Source organism: Anser brachyrhynchus (genome assembly GCF_964034855.1).
Source record: "Anser brachyrhynchus genome assembly, chromosome: 4".
Taxonomy (NCBI): domain Eukaryota; kingdom Metazoa; phylum Chordata; class Aves; order Anseriformes; family Anatidae; genus Anser; species Anser brachyrhynchus.
This window is the reverse complement of record NC_137698.1, coordinates 39,785,434-39,809,317: the sequence shown is the minus strand read 5'-3', so window position 1 is coordinate 39,809,317 and position 23,884 is coordinate 39,785,434. Positions and strand designations below refer to the sequence as shown.

Sequence of the window (23,884 nt, the reverse complement as noted above, 5' to 3'; positions counted from 1 at the left end):
CTGAACAACCTGTGTCTGTGGAACAGTGATTTAACTTACACACTGAACTTCCACTGTACATTTAACACATAATAAAAATAGCATATCAAGTGACTTGGAAGAAGTCGATCCAGCTTGGAACCTGTGTATGTATTTCTTATTCAGGTGAAATCTTTGGCCTTATTGGGCCATGGCAAAAATAACATTAGTTCTGAAAGAATCAACATTTCAGCCAGCATTCATAGAAACTGATGAAATTGAATTATTTGCTTTGACCAGTACAAAAGAGATATTACAGCTTGGTGGCTGCCTCCACTACTTCTCTAATGACATTTTTTACTTCTAAAAGATGGTATTTCAGCTATAAGGTAAATAAATTCTGGGTTGGCTCCTATGGTCTGAAAAAAACAAATGAGGATGTACTTAGAGGAGTCAAATATTCAAAAACTCAGTTTCTTATTAGAACTTGGCTGAATATATACACATGAGATATATGTACATATGTGAATATATGTACATATCTATTCAAAATGGAATATGAATTTAAGAACTGTCAGACATCAGTGAGTCCATTTTTAAATTAAGCTAGTAGAAAGTATTAGGAGACTCCCTGAATAAATTACAGATTGCAAGTTGTTCTAGTATGAAAAAAAAAAAAAGTCCTAAAGTTCAGATTTCAATTTAAAGAAGTTCATTGCAAATTGCAAACAATCCCTCATTATCTCATTTGCTTCAAGTGTTTACTGTTGCCAATCATAAAGAAAAATAATGAAAAACAAACTCCCATAGGCTATTAAAAAAATCTATTTTTAATAGTGTTTAAAACCAAATGAAATTTCCTTTAGAGCCTATATTTATTGTCAAGTAGGAAGAGAAATTTCCATTAGACTATAATCTCATCATGCCAGCTTCATTCTCTTAACTTGTAAAGAGATAAGAGCTTCTCACTTTGATATTTAGAAGAAAAATAATTGTAGCAAAACTCTACAATTAAGTATAATGCAAATATACACATCTATCAAATTCACAGTGAAAACTTCAAATTTATTTTATTTTCCATAAGAAAACAGTATGCATATTTTTGTAAGTACAATAAAAACTATATGCCCATCAAAGACTGATAAAGAAAAAACATACTATCTGACTTCATTTTGAGGATGGAGGTTGGTATTTTTTATTTATCCATATAATTTTAAAACAAAAAAGATATACATTTTCCTGGTGTCTCTAAATTCCTAACATCAGGATTGTCAGAAGAGCAGTTGTAAACTGTATTACACGTATTTGTTACTTATACTAAGTTCATAGGAGAGGAAGAAAAAAAAAGGATCTTTGTGTTAAGACAGTTCTTTCTTCCACATGTAAAAAAAAAAATAATAATACTGAAAAAGAGAAGTTTATTTTTAGAGATTATCCAGAAATAATAAGGTTTTTATTGTAATAACTCCAAGCCATAACTTTAATTTCCCCTGAACAATTTCTATACCCACCAATGACTTGACCTTAGCCACCTGCAAGAGTTTAGCATCTCAAACATCTTTTTACAGATTTGCATTCCTTTTATTGGGTTTTAATGTGGTTCCAAAAGATGAATAATCTTATTTGAGCATACAACAATTTTCTGTTACTCATTGGGTATCTTCAAAGACCTAGGATTTACATTTTTAATGTCTTTCTCATGAAAATAAGGGAATGTAACAAAAATGAGGCATCTTCTTTTTTCTTAACTGCCCATTAGATTTATGTAAATATGCATCTCTACTTAAGTCATTCATTGTTTTGGGAAAGACAGGGAAGTCTATTAAATTTTCTATAATCAGATATTTTCCCCTTTATTTTATGTCTTCCTCATCGTATACTTCAGAAATACCTCAAAGTTAGCTGTGGGCTAGTCAAACTGTACATAGCTGTCTTTTTCACAGTAAAAAAGGAATAAACAAGCCAAAGAAAAATCTACCAGAAGAGTTTTGTTTACAAGGAACGGAAAAAAAAATGGAGTTAAGGCAACAGTCTTTAAACCGAGACCAACTAATTCAATAGTAACAAAAGTGAAGAGAGAAAAACAAACAAAAAAACCACCACAAACAAAAAAACACCTTCTCTGTAAGGCATAACTACCCAGGGAGTTGGAATGCAGTACACTTTTAAAATATTTATTTTGCATCTACTGAACAGTGCATCAAATAGAAATACGCACATTTAATAGGACCTATTTCTTCTCTATGAGAAATAGTATGCTGGCTTTTTTTTCTTGCCAATCACCTGTTATTGTTCTGTCAGAGCTGATATCAAAACAAAATGAAGTCTCATGCGCTGAAAGGAAATTTCATGCAAGTTCATCGTAAAGTTGATTTCTACAAATAAATCACCCATCCAATATGAGGAAGAGATGCTATGCTCACCGGCATGCAGATATGCATCATCTACCTACCTGCCCTCTTTTTTTTTTTTTTTTCCAGGAATTGTTGATAAATACTGTTAGAACAAACAGGTCTCCACATTTAGCCACAGAAATTTTTAAACAGATTCTACATTAAGATGTATTTTTATCATGGACTTCACTTTTGTTTTTCAAGTTTTAATTTAATCTGTAAAATATTATTAAAAAAATCCCAATAATGCTTACTCTATGCTGTTTAATCAGTACCTTCAAATTTGTGCTGAATTCTCTTGAAAAGACTAAACAAAAAATACTACTGCATATACGTCACTTATAGCCATTTTCTGCCTTTTTTGTGTTTGCAGCCTTGAACATAAATTATACAGAACCTTTCCAGAACATTGTGAGTTCTCTGAATTTGATACCACTGAACACAGCTAAAATGCCAACGTTTTTAAGGTTGAACAATAATACACACACAAAAAGCGGAATAAAATATAATTATTTTCAGAAACAAACCCATCCTGGTTCACCTATGGACCAGCAGTAACAACCAGCATAAATGAAGAAAAGTAAAAATAAAACAACAGGACTGGAACAGCAGTAGGAATTTCTGTTCTTCGGAGAAGTGTAGTAATAATAAAAAGGTACCAGAGTAAAAATATAATATTCTTAAAAAGTGAACTCTGGAGGGAGGGAGGAGGAAAGGGGAGAATGTAATTCAGCACTTCAATGACATCAAAAAAAAATCACTTGTGCTTTCTGTAATATATAAATGCCTTGTCTTTAAGGATATAAATGAAAATATTAAATACATATATTTGAACAGTAAATTATCATGGGTATTAGCATAAAGTCAATTTAAAACAAAATTTTTAAATAGCACCACTGAAAGAACCCAGCAACTTTGAGACTAAATATATGCATCTTTCATATCATGAAAATATTTTAAAGTTGTAATGTCCCTGAAATATTTTCTGATTCTGACAAAACATTTTCATTTTAGATTTTCATTGTCTGGTTCTAGACGACAATTTTATTTTACTTTACTATGTTAAAAAAAAAAAAGGAAAAATATTAGATAATCACAATTAGTATCCTACCTTTAAGAACAGTACTTTCAGTATCATGAATAGAGTCAAATGAAAGACATGAAAGACTTACTGCATCCCAAATGAATATATCTACAAAATGCTTAAACCCACCTCTGAAAAAGGTGTGACAAAAATGGCAGCCAAATATCTTTGAGCTGTGTTTCACTGACAACTGTGTAAAATAGAAGTGACCCTGCTTTAAATTTATAATAGATGAAGGGTTTTTTTAGGGTCATTTGTAGATACAGAGGCAGAAAAGACTGCTAGAATAGTGAACCAACTTTACCTCCTACCTAGTCATTAGCTTACAATGTGCTAATAACGTGACAGAAATAACATCCCATTTGGGCATATAGAAGGATAAACTGATGACACAATGAATGGTTGACCATGCTTTCATGTCGAGTGAGAGACACTTCAAACATGCTTTTCAGAACAATTGGTCATAATGCTGGAGCATCACTTATGGAAATGTGTCCATTTTGTAATGGTGAAGTTAAAACATCTGAACAAAGATCAAGTACAGACAAGTTTGCAGGGCTATGCATACTTGACAAAAAATTTGCATGCAAACAGGTGAAAAAGGAGCAGTAGAAGATGAAGAAATGGAGCAATGATGCAGAAAGCTAATTTTAACAGTAAATTTTTTTAATACATTTGAGAGAGAGAGAGAGGTAAAAGCCATCAAGGCTAGAAAGGCAATTACAACACTGAAGATGCAAAGTGGTCAGGGTTTTGTTGTGAGTTTGCAAGCGTGAGCAAAGAAGAATATCACATCTTGAAATGCCAGTGTGAAATAAATCAGGAGGATTTATACACATAAATCAAAGCACAGAACCAAAGATAAAAACTGAAATATTAGGCTTGAGCATCTGCGAGGATAGACAGGAAATATCCATGACCTTTCAGAGGGAGGTGGGGGGAAGAGCGGAGAGCATGAGTGTAAAGCTTGGGATCTCCACTCTGCCAATAAAAAGTTTTGATTGATTGCCATCGCGTCAATATTTCTGAAGTACATAACATAACAATCTATAATGGTATTACTACTAATACATTATAATCAACTAGCAAAAAAAAGTGTCTGGAGATTCATAATTTCTGGTCCTTTAGTTCCCCGGTCTTGCAGGTTTCTTTTTTTTTTTTTTTTTTAAGAAACAAAGTATAAATAAAACATACATAAAATATTGAATTACTGCTGCTCAGATTTTGCAAAATTAACAAATTTTTTTAAATTGCAAATCATATCTCCCATATGGTACCTTGTATCTTGTGAAGTAAACTTCACATCCTGTGAAGTTATGTCATTTTCCCTTCTTTAATCATAGCTTGTATAAGAACTCATTGCTTTACAATGCAGCAATGTTTTAATGACATCTTGAAAACTAGTTAAAAAAAGAAAATAAAGAAAGGTATATGTATTCTCCTTCTATACTTTCTTTATTCTCTTTCTACTTTCTTTATGGTATACCTAGTCTCTCAGAATTCATATCTTAATGGGATTTCTAAGAGAATTTGAGAGAAACAAGTTAAAAGACAAAAGACAAATCACCTATAGCTATACCAAAGCATATCTCAATGTATGTACAAATCAACATAGGTATTTTTAGCATATAGCTCTACTTCAATTTATATATATATATATATATATACACACGCACATATATTCAGGCATTTTGAGTTTGCTGATTCAGATTCTGGCCTGAATAAATACATTAATTCTAAGTTTTCCTATCAAAGCAATTCCTAGCTGAATAATTGCAATATAGCATGAAAATTATCTCGAGAAGCCAGACAATATAAATGAGAATTAAAAGAGAAAGAGTGCTTTATAATGCTACGAAGAACTTCTATGAACACAGTACCTTGAAGTTATATCTTTCTGTCCTTTTCAGTTATTCATATATTTTCATATTTGATGGCAAAATATAAGTAAATATTTCTGAACAGGAAACAAATAGACAGTACACAAAATCTTAACTGTTTATGAATGACTAATCTGTCCCTGTGGAATTTACATAACACTTAAGTTACCAAGCAGTTTGAAGCCTCATAAAGCTAGTAGAGAGCATTATTGCTTAGTACCCCTTAGGAACTATAAAGTGGAAGTCAGTTCTTCCAATGTGTAAATGCTACCTTTACACTAAGTGCCAAAATCAAATATATGCTGTGAAGTTCACACACATTCAGGGTGCCAGCACAGAGTTAAATCTAGGTAAATCTTGCTTAATGACTCAAAATAAAGATTTAAACAAGATATTTAAGAACTATCTGCTCAGGTGCTGGTCTTTGCAAAGGATTAATGCATCACCACTGATACTGAAAGTGGTTCTGCAGTACTGACTCAACAAGCTCACTAATGATGCGGAAAAGCTACACTTGCCAAAAATTATACAGGGTACCAATTTCAAGGTGTCTAATATGGATATATGGACTCTGGCAGGCAGACATGAACACATTCTGCTTATGTTCTAAGTAAACCAGATGCCAGCCTTCTCGAAACCAAAAATGATTAGCCTCAGTTAGCATGATGTTGAGCTAATAAGCTGAAACTTGAAGCTATATGCAACTTTTAAGCATCTTAGTAGAAAGCTTTTTTGTAAGCTGTCCCTATTGCCAATCTTCCTGTCACCATTTATTTGGACAAAAGAGTTTGGATCTAGACTTCTAAATTGAAATGATGGCTCTGCTCATTTAGGTTACAATAATTCAGCAGAAATGATCCAATCTTGTCAGTCCAGATGAATACTTTTCTTTAAGTCAGAATTGCAGTCTTTTCCTCTCTTTTTCCCTATTTTATCACTGCTATGTTTACAGAAATCTATAAACATATTACCTGATAATTAATTCATTGAAATTGGATTTGGGAACAAACAACACATTAAAAAACTTCTTTCTTCTATCGATCTACGCATAGTTTAACTCTAGAGTCAAAATCATAGAAGTCAGTTGAAACTTGGTCTTAAGGTTTCTAAGTCATTCTGCAAAATATGACCTATTTAACAAAATATGAGAAAAATGAAAATGCTTGGAAGACAAACTAAATCCAGGCAAATCTGAATTTAGCAGAGATAATCATATATTTTGTAAGATTTTCTTTCAATACAATAACAAATACAGTAAATATTCTGAGCTCCCTGATGGGAGTTGTGCTTAGATGATAAATTATTTTCACTGGGGCAATTATGCACAGAATACCTGTTGTTTCACCCATTATATTATGATTTACTTGAGAGAACATGAAAACAGCTTGTGTGTTTCGGTACACAGACCACCCCTACTTGAAAAGAAGAAGAAAAAATATTGCCTTGTTCCTCTGAAGATTTTCACATTTCAAATAAGCATGAAAACAAGGCAAAGTAACAACCAGAGATTTGTTCCAGTAAATCATTTCAGAAACAATAGTACGTTGTAATTATTTCACTCAAAGTATTATGACAGCATTCACACAAGTTTAGGACCGTGGTCAATATCCCTAAAGAATTTTTCTTCAGGTATTTTAGACTTGGCCCTGAATTCTTCATTATCTGGCTAGGCCTTCTAAAGCAGCCCATAAGACTCCTTTTATGTTTAAGGCAGTGGAATCTGTTTGGCTATTTAACGCAGGCAGATGATTAAAAATGAATGGCACCTACTGCATCAGAGGAAAGGAACAATTCAAGCTGGTTGCCAGGGTTTTTCAGCATGACTGCGGACTGCAAGAACTATAAATGGTACCAAGTATAGTAAAATGCAATACAAGAATAATTAATAATCAAATGTTGTCAGTAATTAAATATTCACTAAAAATATCAACATGAGCTTTACAGAATCACAGAATCGTCTAGGTTGGAAGAGACCTCCAAGATCATCTAGTCCAACCTCAGCCCTAACACTAACAAGTCCTCCACTAAACCATATCACTAAGGGCTACATCTAAACGTCTTTTAAAGACCTCCAGGGATGGTGACTCAACCACCTCCCTGGGCAGCCCATTCCAATGCCTGACAACCCTTTCGGTAAAGAAGTTCTTCCTAACATCCTACCTAAACCTCCCCTGGCGCAACTTTAGCCCATTCCCCCTCGTCCTGTCACCAGGCACGTGGGAGAATAGACCAACCCCCACCTCTCTACAGCCTCCTTTAAGGTACCTATAGAGAGCGATGAGGTCTCCCCTGAGCCTCCTCTTCTCCAGGCTAAACAACCCCAGCTCCCTCAGCCGCTCCTCGTAAGACTTGTTCTCCAGACCCCTCACCAGCTTGGTCGCCCTTCTCTGGACTCGCTCGAGCACGTCCATGTCCTTCCTGTAGCGAGGGGCCCAAAACTGAACACAGTACTCAAGGTGCGGCCTCACCAGAGCCGAGTACAGGGGGACAATCACCTCCCTAGACCTGCTGGCCACACTGCTTCTTATGCAAGCCAGGATGCTGTTGGCCTTCTTGGCCACCTGGGCACACTGCTGGCTCATATTCAGCTGCCTATCAACCAGTACTCCCAGGTCCTTCTCTGCCAGGCAGCTTTCCAACCACTCCTCCCAGCCTGTAGCTCTGCTTGGGGTTGTTACGCCCCAGGTGCAGGACCCGGCACTTGGCCTTGTTGAACTTCATGCAGTTACATATAATAGTAGTAGTAAGTTTGTTTTGTTTTGTTTTTTAATCTGTATTCTGAGCGAATCTTCTATTTATGAACCACACAGTTTACATCCCTGCACACACAGTTTACATCATACTGCAATTAACTCCCTGCACATTTGATTTAAAACACAGGTATTCCATGGGACTCCCCAAATATAATGAACAAAATGAACATAAGTATTTACAAGACTGGATCTTTTTTTTTTTTTTCTTGGTAAAATACTTCTTTAGGACTTCTGTTAGAACAGCAGAAGATACTAAACAAAAGGAAAAACATAAGAAAAATATTTATTTTCACCTTCCTTTGTATCACAGGACCAACATAACCCAGCTCTATCTATCTTCAGGCTATAAAAAGTAAAAGTATACATTGAATTCCAAAGAAACTGATTTTCTTTTGTGGATTTCATGATGTTTTCTCAGCATCATCTAACTTGCTAGCTTTTTTTTTTTTCCTGTTTCGTTGACTACAGTTTCATTACATTTTAGTTTTTCTAATTGCCTAATTTTAATTCATATGGTAAATTCTTTGTTTTTCACAAATACTTCTGCTGTTTTAGATAGGAATTCCCTCAGAGGGAAATACTACTGTCAGGTGATTGTCACTTGTTCTGCAATACATTCTTGATGTGATGTCCTTCAAACCAAAGTAGATTAAAGAACACAAATTGATTGGAGCTAATTAACATGCACATTGTCACTTGTCATCTGTTTTGTTATCATAACTACTCTAAAGATTCCCTGGTTGTGGTGGTTTAATACTTATTCTTTAGTTATTCTTTTTTTTTTTTAGTTCACAAATATTATTATATATTTATATACATATCATATATACATTACATATATAACAAAGTTGTTTCATAACTTTGTTAGTGCTATGTATATTAAGTTTATCTTTTCATTTTATTGTCTGCTAATTGTGAGCCACTATCAATTAACTTTCTTCAATTTTATTTAAGAAAACGTATCCCTTAGTTCTTACTATTTAGTAATACAGACTAAAGATTTCTGGGAAGATACATATATATATATATATATTAAAAAAAAAAAAAACACAACTCATTTCTTTCCCAAGACCTAAATACGTAATGAATAAAATTGCAATTTAATAATACAGCATTATTCTACTTAAATATATGTATATAGAATAGATACTGAATATGCTTAACTATATCAGTATGATTTAATTAAACTTAATTGTTATCTATGACTTAATTGTTATATCATATATCTTGACTTAATTGTTATCTCAACACAGACTAACAGACTAGTAAGAATGAAATTAAAGAATGAAGAATGATTAAAACAGGTCCTTTGAAATTTGGGCATCAAAATGTGCTTCTATGCAAAAGGGTCATGCACCCTTTCAAATACTGTTAATGCATTAGTGGCAAAATCATTAATTTTATGTAATTGTAAACTACTTCTATTGGTAGACTGAGTTGGAAAAAGAAAATCAAGTAGCATGTGTTCTTAGCCATTCCAGAAACTTAATTCCACTTCTAGAAGGAAGAGTATAGAGACATCTGTACAAGAGGAAAGACAAAATACAGAACTAGGAACTAGATGTTCGTTGTTTGATTTCTCCCCCTTCTTCCCATCTTGGTCACATGAGGTCTGTCATTGCATAGGACAGTAAAAAGAAAACACAGGGAGCTCTATGGACATGGATCAATGAAGATACATATCTTGCTCAAGAAACTCTTTCTTAGCAGAAGTCCATCATCTACTCATTCTCACAAATGCTAGATCATAAAAATCACCTGTGCATAACTATAACAGTAGTTGTTTGCCTGATGAACAGCTGCCTGGATTCATTTGGGACGTGACTTCTATTTTCTTAAAATAAATACAACAGACTCTATCCTTCTTGGGAAGGTCTCCTGCTTTTCGAAGAGACTTTCCAAAGAGAGGTGAATATAAGAGAAAAAAAGGCTAAAATAAAATGCAGTAGTGGTGCTCTTATCCTGTTGGACATGTTACATGAGTATGGCCATCCAATACATCACAGAATCTGTGTTCTTCTTCCAAATGACTTGTAGCTTTGCCTTCTTTCTCTAGATATCTCACTTCCTAATCCTTTGAGCCCAACGTTTTAAGATTCATGCTCTAAGATCTCTTTTATTCTCTGATTATAGAGAGAAATTGCAAGGGACCCACAATTTATTTTACATATATATATATATGTGTGTGTTTGTATACAAGCACACACTCTGTACTATTTTATGTCTAAACTTTTTTATTTTTTTTTTTTAACTTAGATTTGTAATAACTCCCAACAGGGCATATCTCCCAGATGTTCTCAGGATGAAAAATATATTTGTGACACTTTGAAGCTTATATTTACCTAGAAATTTAAAATAAAGAAAGAAATCTTTGAAAAGGTGTTTATAATTTTGCCTGTGTTTCCTGTATTTGGACAGCTAAAGAACATGTGTAAATACAACTGTTCGCCTATTCACCATATGATACATTTTCACTTTGCCAACCTCCTTCTCATTAAAAACCTTATAGGATATAATTTTTGCATCACACATCTTCCAGGCTCAGAGCAACTGTGTACCTTAAAACTCAGGAATACTGTTCAAAATAAAGCTTGACATTTTGAAAACTAGTGATGTGTTAGTTTTATATATTTATAAAAAAAGCAATGACAATCAACAAAATTAAAATATTCTCTAGGATCCAGAGAACCTGATTCAGCTCCTGTGATGTAACCATTTGAATGGAAAAGGGAAAATCTAATGATGATAGCAGAATAACGGTACTGTAAAATCGGTATTAGATCAAAATGTTGCTCAAAACTGTGCTTCTTTTTACATCTTCTGAGCATTTTTTTTTAGTGTTGTAACCATAAACATGTTTTCAACTTCCTAATATCAATTAGAATTAGAGCAGAATGGAAGGCAATACAGAGGTGTAATTAATAGCAATTAATGCCCAGGAAAATGTCCAGGAAATTGGTGAAGAGAGGAAAAAAAGTGAAGATTTGATCACATTTTAAGTCTATACTTTCTTATGTGAATTCCTATTCATTTCTACCTGTAGAATAAAGTTTGTACACTTTTTTTTTTTCTGTTAGTTTGATTGTAGAATGTTGCTCTAATGGTTATGAATAAGGTGTCATCAGCTTGATGAAGATGATGTGAACAACTAAAGGACATTTTAGTAGGAATAATCTAGTGTAATAAATACTAATCATGTATTATTTTCTTGAACACAACACATATGAAGATAACTTACCTTTCTTAGTTACTATTACCCTATGCAAGAAATTGTTTACTGGGTCAGGCAAATTAACAAAATATGGAATCTCCCAAGAACACTTTTTAAATTGTAGTGGTATCCTAGATGATCCAATTTATCCTTCTTTTAAATTGCATTAACAGTCCACAACTAGTTAGTAAGAAAGGCACAAAACAACAGTCCCAGAAAGATGCAAAACTGAAGTTCTCATTCTTTTGACTAGGCAAGTATTATATACCTAGAATAATTTTTAAGACATCTTGGAATTATATTTCAAGCAAAATAAATATCTATTTCTAAGACTTAGACAATAAATGATTTTTGTATTAGTAAATAGAAATAAGTAGCTTAAAACACCAAGAAAAAAAAAGTTAAAAAATGAGATAAATGGTGACATTATTCTAATTAATCATCATGCAACTACAGTATCCATTTCAGATACCCTTAAAGTTACTTCATTCAACCCTGCAAAGTCATAGGAAGAAAAACATCACCACAAGTGCTGTCAGAAATAAAGCCTATCCCAGAAGACAAGAAATGCAATGCATGGATACAGATGCATGGATATAGATGTGGTTCAGAGGAGGGCCATGAAAATGATCAGAGGGCTGGAGCACCTCATCTATGAAGAAAGGCTGAGAGAGCAGGTGATGTTCAGCCTGGAGAAAAGAATGCTTCGGGGAAAACTTATACCAGCCATCCAGTACTTAAAGAGGACTTATAGAAAATATGGAGATGGACTCTTTACATGGTCATATAGTGATAAGACAAGAGGGAAGAGTTTTAAACCGAAAGAGGGGAGATTTAGACTAGAGGTTAGTTAGAAATTCTTTACCCAGAAGAAGCTCAGGCACTGGAACAGGTTTCCCAGAGAAGCTGTCAATGTCCCATCTCTGAAGGTGTTTAAGGAGAAGTAGGATGCGGCCCTGAGCAACCTGATCTAGTGCGCAGCATCCCTGTCCATGGCAGGGGGCTTGGAACTAGGTGACCTGTAAGGGTCCGTACCAACCCAAACCATTCTATAATTCTATGATAAATATCAATAGCTACCAGGAAAACTTTTTTCTTCCAACTGAATTTTCCATACAGATTTTTCTTTTCTATTACTAAGAATGCTAATGAGGTGATATAAGTAGTACCATCCACATTCCACTCATAGGGTGATAAAAAGATGCTCATCTCAGTCACTAACAAGACTTTTTATGTAAAAAATGTTGAATCTTTAGAAGCATTTTGAATCATTGTTCTCTTAAACTCCAATGACTACCTTTCCATTACAGTGTTTTTCTTTATCACTCTAGCATACTACAGCATGCACTGTCAGATAATGACTATTTACCTTTTTCTCCAACTTACATTTGTATGGATTCAACTGTTTTTCCTGATAAGTCTCTAAATCGATGTCATGTGAATGAATAGTTAATCTAATGGTTATTCTCTAATATAATCCAATGAAGAAAACAAAAACAGAACTATCCATGAAGATTTTTTCTTAAAGGGATTAAAAAACCACAAAGTCATGATATTTTACTGAATAACATAGTTGTTCTTCTGACATCTATTTTCTCTTTCTAATGCTATTGTTGATGCACTACCAAGTTTTATTTTCTTTTCCTTCTGGTTCAAGGGGTGAGAGAAACTCTGTTATGTGTCTTATCGGGTTATAAGAAACTCTGTTATGTATTATTCCAGACCAAGAACAAAGACAGCTATGCAAATTGTACTGTTTTAGAGAAGATAACCACCAACACCCACCTCCCACAGTCATTCTACTCCCAAATAAAAAGCCACCAGTCAGTGAGCTGCAACAGCTTCTCTCCACTGTAAAGCAAATGGTCTATACAGCGTTTCTTTGAAAGAGAATTAAACAAATTACAGAGGAGAACCTTGCAAAACTATGTAATAGCACCACCTGGTGACTTCAGTCTTGAAGATATAGAAAAAATCTACATTTTCACCTGAACAGATACAAACTTCTCTTTTTCACGTGTTCATCCCAACAACTTTTGTTTTAACCAAAGCAGCTAATCTTCACATGTGTAACTTGATGCCAAATATAAACAAAAAGGTCAGAATATTGTAAAAATCAGAAAACAATTGTTCAAAATAAAAGGCATGTGCTTGTCTCAAGGATCCTTCTATATGCATGTACCTAGGGACAACAAGACCTTTAGGAATAAAATGGATACTTATGCTTAATGCTATGACATTTTCCTCACTTGATCTTTGAAAGGAATTCAAGTGATTTATCTGACATAAATTAAGTGCACTAAACAGGAGATCAGTAAATAAAAGTATATCAGGGCAATCACCAAGCTTCCCTTTATTCCCTTGTGTTCCTTCAAATGCCTGAAAGGCTGGGATATGCCCTTGCAATGACTTAACTTGCAATCTGCATGTAGAATTTTAAAAAGGTTCAAATGAGAGGAAGACTTGATTTAGTGCACAAGAACTTGGCCTTATGTCTAAAGAAATGAGATGTTATAGGTTAAGTTCAGCAAGACAAGTAGCTTTAAAATGCCATTATTACTTATTTGTATTGCAGTAGCACCTTCATAGACAAGCCAAAGACCAGGACAAATTGTACTAGGCTAGCACAAACCATTAGTAAGAAACAATCCTTGTCCAAATTACCTTATTAAGCAGGGCTTTCATAAATGTAAAATCCAGGCACGTATACTTCTCATTTGATATACAGTATCAAAATGTATTTGTAATACACTGTTTCTTTTATACATATATATAAATATAGAATTAGGTTTTACAAGACAATTTTGAAAATAAATTCATATAAGTAGTAAGAGGAAATTATTCACTACACAAGTTCTGTGATGTGCTGAGCAGAATTTCAGAATGACCTTGAACCTTAATTGCCAGAACATACAAAATACATCGGAAAGTACAGACAATGTTTGAAAGCACAGAGATGTATGAAAGTACAAAATGAAGTATGAAAATATCATCAAGACAACGTCAGGTTCAGACAATGACTGGTTCAGACAACAGATACATTTGTTTTTGTTTATATTAAGCAACAAGTATATAGGACAGAACATACTTTCTGATTAGGAGAATTCAGAACTTCTTTTTTAACAAGACTTGATAGTTTTCAGAGGCAATTTTTTGGTCCAAGACAAATTCTCTCTTAAAAAAAAATGTTGGGAAACAAACACACACACGGGATTAAAAAAATAAATAAAATTAAAATGGTCTGAGAGCAGCTATTCAATATTGCAAAGCAGTACAAAATGAGCATAGTAACAGGAATATTGAATCAAGAAACTATATTCAGATACTAGAAAATAATAAAATGATAGCAGTCTTCCACTGACTTTTCAAAAACTGATTTTACATATTAACTGAAAAAGCAGGGCTGTGATAACATACATTTCAGGTTTGCAGATAGGAAATACTTTCCCTGAAATACCTTTTCAAATTCCTGACTTTCTGGAATCTTGAACACCTTTTGTAGGGGTTGGAGAGGCCAAAGTCCGTTGGCTTGTGTGGTGTTTTGTTCTTTCTTTCATTTTACTGCTCTTTATTTTATTTTTATTTTAATTTTCAACCTTCATTTCTATTGCTTTTTTTTCCTTGTTTGTTTTTCACAGAACAGATAGCTTATGAAAATAGAGAAATTGCAGAAAAAAATATGAGAACAGAAAGGTTTTTATACCAAATTATCTTTTAGATGAATCTAAGCAACATTTTAGATACTGTAGAGTGTATTCTGTCTCCGCTCTATGTGCCTTACAGGAAGGATATGGGCTTCTTGTCAGCCCTGTGGCATTTTGGCCATCCTGACATGGATATCTTGAACACCAGGAGCTGCAATGTCACTCACTACACACCTGTGCTTCAGCTGCTGAATCCCACTATAACAAATAGCTGTAATTGACCTAAAGAACATTTTTACCCAAGCTCTTGTAAGCCATGTTTGCTCAGAGTGAACAGCAGTAGAAAAATGAGCATATCAGCTACAGCAGCCTGTCATGTTTCTATTAGTGGGAACAGATCATCATCTAGGTAGGCTGTCATTGCTCCAGTGAACTCAGTGAAACTTTGACGACAACATGTACCACTAAAAATCTGCCAGGGATGTCTACTGATTTATTATTTACTCTCTACAGAAATAAGAATTAGGAGAAAAAATAGCATGTGTGATTTGTGATTCTAACATTCAGAAAAAGTGAAAAAAAAATTCCTTTTTTTTTTTCTTCTATTTTTAGGCACAGTCTCTTTAAGACACACAGGAAAATTTCTCAGCCTGAAAACAACATTTGGGACACTATCACATGAACATTAACAGCAAGAAAGGAGGGTCGTATCAAGACCTTAACAATCTAGAACAACTCTTGTCAGAGTGGGGAAAATGAGGAGTATAATATGGCAACCCTGAAAATAGGGGAAACCTACAAAGCTTGCACTGTCAACTCTTTTCACAGACAAACGAGAGGCAGCATCATATTATGGATGCAATGCAATGCATGATGTAATCATGTAATTAATACTCACATATCACTTGTGAAAACACAAGGGATAAACCACTGACAAAAACAGAATTAAGATCCCTGCTCACCACAAAATATGATGAAACATAGCATCCTCCACTGCTTAAGGCAGGGTTTATGAGCTTTGGCATACAGATATATTTGTTTTGGATCAGAACGTTTGATTATTTATTTATTTATTTTTGGAAATCTCCTTCTATTTTGGAAGATTTGGAAATCTCCTTCTATGCTAAACAATCGGCTAGTTTGGGAGTCGTCATATCTCTGAAGTTTCTGCTTCTGCAGATCAGTTAAAATATTTTAAAATATATAAAGTTATGAATAGCAACATAACAGTGTGACACCAGTATGACTAGATGAAAGAAAAGACAGCAACTGCTGGTCTTTCCTTTAATGAAACAACAAAAAGTTGCCAAGGACCAATTAACTGCCATGGACTACGGACCTATAGTTCCTGTGATAGTCAGACAGTCAACTTCTTCTTCTGAGGGACAAAAATATTCTATTAGAAAAATTGCACTTACCTTATTAAGTGGCTTTCACCCTGTTCCAAGGAGGGTACAGCTGATGCAAGTAGTATATCTTCCCTGTTGAAAAATTAAAAAAATAGTTATTTAAAAGATAATTTTGAGAGAGAGAGAGAGAGATTGTGTTGATTTAATTGAATGATATTGATGAAATCAGGAATTTAACCCTATTGGATTTTCTTGTCAGCTCCTATCTCTTCATGGGTGTCTCAGAGACAGGTATGTGGTGTTCTGGCTTCCTTCTGTGCAGCTGACAAACTTGGCTTGTGCCATCTCCCTGTGCTGTGGGGGCCTCAGTTCAGAATCTCTTCCTACTTTCTTGAAGATATTGGAAAGGGACAAACACTAATGGCAAGAGGAAAAAGTGTGTGAATGCTTTTTTTTTTTTTTTTTTTAAATTTACACTTGCAGGCAAATTCACATGTATTAAGTATTTGACATTAAGTATTTGGCATAAAACCAGAATTCATTCACATTTTAGCTCTTATTTATTTTCATCACATGAAAATATCAGGCAACCTAAGTAGAAAGGACTTTTTGTAAAAAAAGCTTCAAACTAAAAATCAAACAACAAACAGGAAATTAGAGTCACTTTCAAGGAAACGTGCATTTCAAGTTCACAAACATTTGTTCACTGCAGAATATAACTTACTGCAAGTGATCTAAAGTGACTTGGGTCAAGATTTCTTTCTTTGCCGAAATGTGTTCTTTATGCTCAATACAATTTTGATTCTGATCTGTAACTGTACTTTCATTTGGGCTAAGCGATATTTTAATATTTTTTCTAAGTTCTTGAAAAAAAAACAGAAGGCCATTATGTCGTCTTTACCTTCTGAGTACATCTTATTCTCTCTTATTTCCTATTTTCAGAAGAGTTGTGTTTTTGGTTTTTTTTTGTTTGCATTATGATTTATTTTTTTTACCAACTAAGAACATATATCAATTAGAACCTAAAAACTTTAACATTGCTCAGCTACATCACACAATATTTTCTATGTATTTGATGATGTATATTTTATCTTAAGACTATAATTTAGAAACATACAAACTCTTAAAGACTTTTAAATATTCCTTGCATCCCTATTTCACCCCAGACTATTTTTTCTCTCCACATTTAAGTAGTTGTTGATTTCTAGTGTCATTTCCCAAGGGAAAATCACCTTTGAATTTCAAGTTTTTTCATACACTGCCTCCCATTCCTCAACTCTCATTAACTTATTGAGATTTCTATCCATAAATATATCAACATTATCATTCACTGATAAGGCAAATTCTTAACTTGCTTTGGGATACTAAACATATCTATACATTTGAAACAGTCGCTAAGGATTCCCCCCCCCCCCCCCCCCCCCCCCCCAGGTTTTAAAGGTTTTCTGTAATCACTTTTTGAGTTTTCTGTCTCATTTCAAAGCTGGGGATGCCAGATTAAGTATTCAGTAACTGTCTTACCTATAATGTACCTAATGTCTTCCATGTGACATGCTCGTGCTCCTAAAGCTTATGTTAGTTACAGCATCTATCATAAAATGTATATATTCATTGATTATATACATGCAAATAAAAATGTTGTGCCCTCAATCTTTTCTATTTTATAAATGTCCTTATCACATAGAAATGGTTACTAAAGTTTAAGTTATATGACTGCGTTTGGTGATATTAACTGAGTTTGTATTTTCAAAGAATATATTTCAGTCTGTACATGTGTATTTTTGCTCTTTGTTCCATCAGTTTCAATGTCATGAACAAACATTACAAGTGATTTTTTTTTTTTTTAATCTATCCTATGGATTAATGCGGAAGATGATAGATTTAATTGGGTTAAGAGTAAATTTTTGAGGGATCTATCTAGAAACACACTGATGGAGGAAGATTTCCTATTATAAAACCTATGAAAAACCTCTTAATGTAGGCATATTGATTTCCTATAATGTTGATTATTTTTTAATCAAAATATCATGCAAGAGTAACTCAAATAATTTGCAGAAGTCAATACCAACACCTTTACATCTGTTCACTTACAATCTCATCAAAAATATAAACAAATAAATCAAACAGAAATCACCCCTCCAAGCAGTGATGGATATTAATCACACTAATTTCCCTTTATTTATTACATCTTAAAAGAGTATTTCCATAAGGCAACCCCACAATTCAAGCTAATTGTTCAATCTTTATCATGTTGATCAGGTTTAAGCTTTTCTAGTGTATACTAGCACAACAGTGTTTTTGCTCAGTCCTCTGGCATTTTCCTTAGTATTCCAAGCTTTGATAAAAATCTAAATCATGTTCAATGGTTTTAAGCCACTTGGAAGAAGTTTATCAAATCCCAAGATTTAAAAGAGTAACCATTACATTTCTGAAACTCCTTTCAAGTTACTAATAGAATATAACGTATACACATCTTGGATTTCAAATCTACAACCATTTGCAAGTAGCCTTATATATGAAGAAAGCGCCAGTAATTTAATGAAATTCATTCTTCATATGAATCAGCCTACAATATGTTTATTGCAGATTATCTTACGTGGTTTTTCTCCTTCCATCTTATTTCTGTCCTCCAGCTTTGCAACTATTTATTCTTGTACTGTTTTCTTTTACTTTCTTTGATGTGGGAAATACTGAATTCCACATTGTGAGAGTTCAGCATATATTTTTTAATATCTAAGTAGTTTTTGCTTGGCATAAAATTTTTTTGTTGTTGTTATATATATATTATATATAGTGGGTATATACTGTTATATATTCCATTATAATATTTTATTCCATATTTTTGTCATATATTTTTGATATATCTGCAAAGGAGAAAAATGCATACTTTTATGTAATAACAAGTAATGCAAATTCTAGCAGAAGTTGAAAGAAGTCCAAAATGAATTTTAAGAACATTCAAACAAACAAGAAAACCATATGTTTTTTAATACCTCATTTCCATTTTGCATACATTTATACTCCCTGATTCAAGCTGAGATTGGAAGTAAAAATGTTGAAATACCACAACAAAGCTTATGTTTGTAGCTGTTCTAGCATGACCTGGAACAGTAGGTACCATGATCCTGGGAGAGAGCCTATTCTCTTTAAAATAATTCAAGCCACTTCTCAAAATTTATTAAGGTCATAAAGTTCAATTAGATGTATTTCTATTTTTCTGAGTATTTGCCTGAAGCAAATCTTTCCAAGCACACAGAATCACAAAAACATCAAGGTTGGAAGGGACCTCTGAAGATCATGTAGTCCAACCCCCCTGCTGAGCAGGATCACCTAGAGCACATTGTGCAGGACAGCATCCAGGCAGATTTTGAATATCTCCAGAGAAGGAGACTCCACAGTCTCTCTGGGCAACCTGATCCAATGCTCTGTCACCCTTACAGTAAAGATGTGCCCACTCATATTCAGCCAGAATTTCCTGTGCTTCAGTTTGTGCCCATTGCCTCTTGTCCTGATCTCAGAGGTCTCTTCCAACCTGGACGATTCTGTGTGATTCTTTGTGTGATTCTGTGTCCTGTCGCTGGGCATCTTTCCTAGATCTAGAGGCCTCCTTCACAGAATCACAGAATTGTAGGGGTTGGAAGGGACCTCGAAAGATCATCGGGTCCAACCCCCCTGCCAAAACAGGTTCTTTAAGAGCAGGCTGCCCAGGTAGGCATCCAGACAGGCCTTGAATATCTCCAGAGAAGGAGACTCGACAACCTCCCTGGGCAGCCTGTTCCAGTGCTTCATCACCCTCATCGTGAAGAAGTTCTTTCTCATGTTCTTTCTCCTTGCCCCAGGGCAATAGGAAAGAAGTGCACAGGTGGACAAAGATACTAGGAACATTTCTTCTTCTGGTGCCTCAATCCTCACTCACTCAAAAGGGGACATTCTCACCTGCAGCTCAGACTGGCCACTCCTCAAGAGCTAGAGCAGTTATGGAGTGTAATTAATATTTCTTCCATTCTTTAGTAACAGGCACTACCCCATCAATTATTTGGAGCTTTAAATATCCAATTAAATCAACTACATTCTAGCAATAAACTAGAAACTAACCAAGGAAAAAAATTATACATATATATATATATATCTCTACAACCAGTACAGAATGAAACATCCCCAGCTACTGCCATAACTATTTTGATAATATCTTCAATGACAGTTTTATCCCCTTTTTTATATACAATATTACTAAAACTGGATCTGTACAGCACAGATACAAGAGCAGATGCTAGCCTGGAAATAGACTGCTTCTCAAAACTCAGCCCAACTGGAAGTTGCTCTAAATCTGGTAATATCTACTCTAATCTTGTCATTTCACACTATCTGAGCCAGCTTAAATTAGCTCATGACAGTGGAGAAGACTACATTCTTGTTACATTCTAATGATTATTCATGCCAAGATTATACTCATTTGGGCATCTCCACTGACCACAAGTTTTAATCGCATGGAATCTTGTTAACACCTATTCCAGCATCAGCTGTTTTCCCTGAAAGCATGACAAGTATGCCAGAAGTAGGCAGCATGCTTGGAGCAATCTAAGGAGAACAGTTAAGATACAGGTACCCTTGAAGGTTAAACTGAGAATGATCAGGAGGAAAGACTAGAAAAAAATGAGTAGAAAGTTAGCATAAGTGACTTTAAGGTCAGCGTATGTTTTTCCTAGTAGCTGAAAACTTCCTGCTGAATATCTTCCCAATTTCACTAAAAATATTCTATTTTTCTAGGAGCTGGGAGAATTGCCTGGGAGGGGAATAGTAGAGAGGCGGTCATCTCTCAGATTATTTCCTTTGATATGTCTAAGACTTTTTCTAAATGGAGAAGTTATTGAGAAATATGACAAGGCGAGATTTTGGATTCCATTAAGTATTCCTCACTACCTTCCTACATAAATGGTTTTAAATCACACATGGTTAAAATCAGATGTGCACAGTATGTGCCCAGTTTGGCTCAGAGACATGTCCGGAGCACTTCCAAAGGGAAAGGGAGAATGGATCAGACTTTTCCCTGTGGAAAAGTTTTTACACTCTGCAAAAATTACCTGAACGTCAAAAGCCAAAAATACTACTTATGTGAAAGAAGAAGCATTCACCAAAAAGAAAAAAGCTAGTAATGAGCAGTTATTTTGAGCATATTTACTCACTGGGTCAAATCCCAGTGTTATAAAAGTTCCATAAAACTAGTATCTAGCAAAACAGATAAAATTGCCAAGCTTTCAGCATACACCTAAATTAATACCTTTACCATAACAGACAAGGTTGTTCAATAAAACTAAAGTACTTGATAAAATAAACAGAATAGAAGCAGTATGAAAATATATGGTGTAGAAATATAAATACACAGCATCACAAGCTGAATATACCCATCCAGTAAAGTCTGAGCTTGGAAGATACTGGAAAGCAAGAATAAGACAGCAGAGTATTCAGAGCACTACCTACCAGATGAAAGCAAAATAAACTTGTTTTGGGGACATCTCTAAATTAATGAAGTGAGCTTTTGTAGTTTACCTAAAAATAAATAACTAGTTTCTTTCCCCAAACCATCTGCCATTTAATCAGATTCTGTGGTCATCACACATAGATTCCATAAAATCAAAGTACAGATGGTGGTTTATTACAAAATAACATAGGAGGCTTAGAATAGATGATACATTTGGTCATTTTTGCACACAAACTCACTGATTAAGTATGAAAAATGCAAGCATTTGTTTATCTTGGAAAAACTGCTATTACTTATCAAGCATGACCAATTATGTATTTCTAAACTGTTATCCATATAATTAAGAAAAACAGCCATCTGTAAAGTCAGAACAGTTTGCATCTTTTTATTTATTTTTTTTTTTGGGGGGGGCGGTTGGTTTGAGCATTTCTCCTAACCCTCCCACCTCCTCCCACCCCAATCCACATATAAATGTAATTTCTTTAATCTGATTAAATCATAAAACAAAACAGTAACAGGAAAAACACAGAATACTGATTGTAACAAGTCTATTGAAATTTCCTTAATTTTTCCTTTCTTTTTTTTTTTCCTCCCCTTTCCTCAGGCAGATGTCAGCTAGTAATAAGGAAAGAAACTTCTTCCAAGTATTTATATTTTTCACTTTTTATTGCATTTCAGAGATGCATAAGACCTAGATTATAACAAGGAAAAAATGAAAGCTGTTCTCATTGCACACAGTTGCTTGACCGACTGAATTTCAAAATTGAGAGAAAAAAATTTAATTTCTAGACTCTGTATCTTTAAGGCAAAGCTTAACCATAGAAATATAGCAAGAAAGGCTAACTGCAGTTTAAGTTGATGTAAGAGGTATCTGTAAGATGAGGGGAGGTAAATCAATAGAAACACATTTAGACCTTTTAAACTCAAAATTAAAAATTAGCTGTGGGAAAGGGATGCTCTCTGTAGGCAGTTTCACTGACCCAGAAATTTTCTTTTGAAACTCAGAAAAATATCGGACTGAACACTTGAGTACTACTATTAGCCAGCTCATATCTGAAGAAGTAATACGTGTTGGTATGAGACAAAAACTGAAACCAATTCTAAATGCTCCAACACCTCCCCTGTATAACCAGAGCTTTTTCACTTGCATTCTTTTTGAGTCACTTCACAGGACAATTTTGATTACAAACAGAAGTCACTAAAAAGAATCTCCATAACTCTAGAAGGATTTAGCAAGTCCACATTATAATCACAAAAATGGAATTCATGTTAGAAAGGATCTCCAAAGGCCATTTAAGTCATCTCTTTTGCTCCCAGGTTGCTCAAGACCATAACTACTCAAGTTCTGAATATCTCCAAGGATGGACATTCAACAGCTTGTTGAGCCACATGTTCCTGTGTTTGCCAGGAGTCTTGGGGAAAAAAATAAAAATAATACAAAAATGAGAATACAAACACAGAAACCACAAAAACCCTTTATGTCTTCTTCAAAACCTTTATTACAGATTATGTTCATTGTGCACCTCTGAGAAGGGTTTGGCTTCATCTTCTTGTTTTTTCTACAGCTACCTGATAGGACTGTGTGGAAATCAGCTCTTGGACCCTATCTTCCCCATGCTGAACAAACCAAATTCCTGCAGATTCTCCTCATAGCACAACTTCTTCCATGTCCTTTATAACCAAGTCACTTATCACATTGAGCAACTAATATACATTTTCCTTCACCTTTCTCTTAGTACTAAACAGAAGCATTTAGTGTCACCCTCCATTCGTAGTTTCAAGACTAGCAGAACTTTGATTTTCCTAGCTCCATTCTTGCATGTCCAGACAGTTACCTCTTGGGTAACCCCTCCCTTCTTTCACCTTCCATGTACTTCCTTATTGTGTTGAAGCTCTATCTCCTGTTTCCCTGAACATTTATGATCTAAAATATAAAATTATTTTTACCACATTGTTGAGATACTTTCATTTTCTGAACAGTCAAATCTTAGCAAGATAGAATAGTCCCATTTAGCATGTTTAGATGTTGCAGAAGGTCTACAGTTACGACTAGAAAAGTAATATCTGTGGACATACATATTACTGAGTAACAAAGATCCTTACTATTGATATCTAGGTTTGGAAGACAGTGAC

At 34.3% G+C, this 23,884-nt stretch overlaps 2 protein-coding genes across 7 annotated transcripts in view; one reads left to right on the top strand and one right to left on the bottom strand.

The window, feature by feature from the left end:
* The window catches only part of LOC308194894 (uncharacterized protein), a 293,597-nt gene that overhangs the window by 9,848 nt on the left and 259,865 nt on the right, over positions 1-23,884 (bottom strand). For 4 of the 6 annotated variants that reach the window (XR_013951035.1, XR_013951036.1, XR_013951037.1 and 1 more), the window contains one exon: positions 16,342-16,404. The gene's annotated coding sequence lies outside the window, so the exon portion shown is untranslated. Of the gene's footprint in view, positions 1-13,988; positions 14,927-16,341; positions 16,405-22,195; positions 23,164-23,884 lie in introns of those variants that run through there. The other 2 variants (XR_013951022.1, XR_013951023.1) reach the window with 2 other exon arrangements.
* LOC308194886 (uncharacterized protein) overlaps positions 1-23,884 on the top strand; it is a 705,306-nt gene that overhangs the window by 521,575 nt on the left and 159,847 nt on the right. The gene's annotated exons all lie outside the window — the stretch shown is intronic.